The 3,787-nt window shown below is 41.7% G+C and overlaps 1 protein-coding gene and 1 long non-coding RNA gene across 16 annotated transcripts in view; one reads left to right on the top strand and one right to left on the bottom strand.

Moving 5' to 3' along the window:
• The window catches only part of LOC116087066, a 9,246-nt gene extending 7,555 nt beyond the window's left edge, over positions 1–1,691 (top strand). The window contains exons 2-3 of the long non-coding RNA XR_004117232.1: positions 742–906; positions 1,463–1,691. This is a non-coding gene — a long non-coding RNA (uncharacterized LOC116087066). The remainder of the gene's footprint in view (positions 1–741; positions 907–1,462) is intronic.
• Positions 1–3,787, bottom strand: part of LOC116087063 (protocadherin gamma-C4) — a 176,646-nt gene that overhangs the window by 69,782 nt on the left and 103,077 nt on the right. The gene's annotated exons all lie outside the window — the stretch shown is intronic.

The raw sequence follows: 3,787 nt of genomic DNA, 5'->3' as shown, positions 1-3,787 counted from the left end.
GGGGGGTTTGTTTTAGTTTTTGTTTTTTTATTTTAAAATAATATTTGCAAGGAATAAAAATGTCAGTAGACTTTACCTACCTGGCTTTAACACTTACTATAAAGCTATGATAATTCAGAAAATATAGTATTGGTATGGTAATAGAAAAATAGATTAATATATAGCAATAGTCACACTCAGTGAAAATTTTTCACCAAATGGTGCCAAAACAACTCACCAGAAATAGAAGAACATTACCAATATATGTTGCTGGAAAATATAGGAGAGATCCCCGATCCCTACTTCAGTGAATAGCCATCTTATTACAACAAGGAAAACTGCATTTTGTTGATTTGCTTTGTTTTTTTGTTTGTTGAGATGAAGTTTCACACTGTAGCCCAGGCTGGCCTGGAATTTACTACCAGAACCTCAAACTAATGATGATCCTCCTGTCTCAGCCTCCTGACTGTTGGAATTATAAGCATGGTAAAAAGTAAAATCTGTTTAAAATAGAGCAAATAAAGATGGAGCAGCAATTGTTAAATTAACTCCTCTTTTCACAGGAAGCACTCAATCTCTTTACAGTATAATAAGCCACTAGAACATGGTGTTACAGAAGCTAAGTCGGGCACGTGCAGGCCATTACACACTTGTCGATGTGCTTGTTCTTTCTCGGTTGCCACTCTTTAGTAGAGCCCACAGGTAGGAATTGACATTCAGGTTAAAGATGCTAAACTATTCAATTTGTTTAACTCTTTTTAGAGATCAAAACCCAAGTCACAGTTCATAATGGAATCCACACAGCATGGAACTACCCTGGAATCCACACAGCATGCACCTACCCTGGAATCCACACAGCATGGCCCTACCCTGGAATCCACACAGCATGGACCTATCCTGGAATCCAGGACAGTGAGGAAGCCTGTGGTTAGCATCAGACAATCTTTTATACATCACACTACTAATATTATTTTACTTTTGGCTTGCCAGAATTTTTCTTTCATACTGTCCAGAGTTTGCATTTTGCCAGCACTCAGGAGCTGTGAGTTTGAGGCCACACAGTGAGGTCTACATAGGGAGTTCCAGGATAGCCAGGGCTATGTAGAGACCTTGTCTTGAAACAAAAACAAACAAACAAATTACCCAAGCCCCTTGAAATGCAGAGTTTGCATTTTATGTAGTTTATCTAGTTTAGTTCTTTAAAGGTAACTACTTCTTCCCCCTCCCTTTCTATTACATTTTAGGTGATATCTTTACATCTTTCCAACTTACAAGTAGTAACATACTTATACAAAGGGGAATTTATTTGCAAGTGTTGAGTCCATTATTTTTAAGAGTTTGTAAAGTACCAGTTCAGTGAACTACAAAGCTCACACCAGGATCCATTTGAACAACCACCAGATTTCAAGGAACAGACAACAGTTAGCATTAAAGTGCTGGCTCAACTTCACTTAAATAATTTGGATTATTCTAATTCCCCCAGCCTCAAACAGGTAACAGGAATAAAAGATCTTACCAGAGGACGATGCAGGAAACATGAATAGGAAAGTACAAAGCAGTCAGACTTGTAATCCAATTTGAAAAACAAGATTCAGTATGAAAAGCAACCTGGAACAGTTGTTAGAAGACACTTGCCAAGGGAATGATAATTTTTAAAGTTTGAGTCTACCAACTTCCATGAGGCTAATTCTTAAATTTATTTAAACGACTGACAAACTTTATCAGCCTGATTTTTTTTCTTTAGTTATGTGCATCTGTTTGTGTATTGCCAGTGAGTGCAGGAACTCTTGGAGGCCAGCAGAGGGCACCAGATCCCCTAGAGCTGTGAGTCAACAGATAGGAGGGCAGAGAAATGATCTCCCATCCTTTGCAAGCAAAATATCTGTCCTTAATCACTTAGCCATCATCTCTCCAGCCCCAGGCTGTCTTTGTGCAGTGTGCAGTGAGAGTTTTCTCAGATAGAAAAGGCCATGCATTATGATACACGGGTTTTGAGTATGGATCTTTCATGGTTCACTAAGATTTGCCCCCAAGTACACACCAATGCAATCTGAATACCAAGGTAAAGTTGCTAAATATAAAATGTAAAATATGTAATCAAAATACTGTGGACCACCTTTTCCATTCATGCCTAACCATGGCCACTCCTGCTTGCCATGTCAAGTTTCTCACCACAAGCTTTCAGTCATTTTGTCAGAACTGTTCTTTCCTGAGACAGCTGGAAAAAGTCCATGCTGAGAAAGGTCTGCATTCGACTGAACTTAAGCTTCACTGAGAAGGTCTTGCCCAGTAGGACAGATTCTGCTTCCCAGCAATCAGAATGCTCAGTCGCCCTCTATTCTCACCCAGGGTCTTTCAGTGAGATTTATTTCAATTGAGTCCTGAGGAGTCAAGAAATTTCCAAGAAGAAATTTTTCTTGTCCCTGAATTCACAGGAGCCATACATAGATGATAGGACTGTGGCATTTTAGACCAATAGTCACCCTGAAGTTAAAACCTGCGACTCTGCCAGGCAGTGGTGGTGCATGCCTTTAATCCCAGCACTTGGGAGGCAGAGGGAGGCGAATTTCTGAGTTCGAGGCCAGCCTGGTCTACAGAGTGAGTTCCAGGACAGCGTGGGCTATATAGAGAAACCCTGTATCGAGAAACCAAACCAAACCAAACCAAACCAAACAAAACCAAACAACAACAAAACCCAAAAAACAAAACCTGGGTTCAAAATGGGAGAATGGAAGGCATCCTGAACACTTCAGAACCAGCACAAACAGCGCAGCCAGGAAAGGTGACAGAGAAATGCAAACCAAGACAATCACCAGATAGGAATTAAGATGGAGTTGGAATGCAATTTTACCTAGTGGTCTCTGAGATATGGAAATGCTCACCAAGGATGTTAGCCCAGGCAGGGTATGTCATAGAAGTCCATCATCAACAGAGTCTCTCACAGGCGCCTGTTGGTAACTCCTTGTGAGAAAGGCACATACTCTGAATATCTTGGCCCTGTTGGCAGCTACTATATCCCACCTGATCAATAGAAGATTAGGCAGGCTTGGAGTCGGTGTCCACCACCATCACCTTGGGAACTGGGTAGCTAGGCTCAGGAACCCGAAATCTCTGTGTTCTCACCAACGCATAGGACCGCAGCACTAGGGTCCCCTGGTTGATGGTCAGTAGGAGACATTGCTGTTAGGACCCAAACTGGGATAAGAGGCTCTGACTTGAGCAAAGGGCTAACCTCAGCCAGGCAGGCCAAGTAAGAGGCTTGATAGAAAACAGGCTGCTGTTCTTATTACCAGCCCAATGTATTGTGTGACATTTCCACTAACGAGGATGCACTGCCCTGCTTTTCTTGGTATTAATTACAGAACACTGCATTTAGTAATTCTATTTATAGCTTAATGTAAATAAAAATTATGTTATTTATTTAGTACTATGGATTGAAGCTAGCTAGCTAGGGTCTTGCACATAGAAGACAAGAGATTTTGCACTGAGACACCCTCAACCCTCTTTGGACTTTGAGATGGAGGTCTCACTAAGATTGACCTTGAACTTGCTATTAGCCTACCTGAGCCTCCTGGGTACCTGGGATTAGGATTATAGGCCTCTGCTACCAGCCCTGACTAAAAATTTTTTTTTGTTTGTTTGGTTTTTTTGTTGTTGTTGTTTTTTCGAGACAGGGTTTCTCTGTGTAGTCCTGGCTGTCCTGGAGCTCACTCTGTAGACCAGGCTGGCCCTGAACTCAGAAATCCGCCTGCCTCTGTCTCTCAAGTGCTAGGAGTAAAGGTGTGCGCTACCACCGCCCAGCCTGGTA

Source organism: Mastomys coucha, unplaced genomic scaffold (assembly GCF_008632895.1).
Source record: "Mastomys coucha isolate ucsf_1 unplaced genomic scaffold, UCSF_Mcou_1 pScaffold13, whole genome shotgun sequence".
Lineage (NCBI taxonomy): Eukaryota > Metazoa > Chordata > Mammalia > Rodentia > Muridae > Mastomys > Mastomys coucha.
Note: the sequence above shows the minus strand (reverse complement) of the source record. Positions and strands in the feature narration are given on the sequence as shown.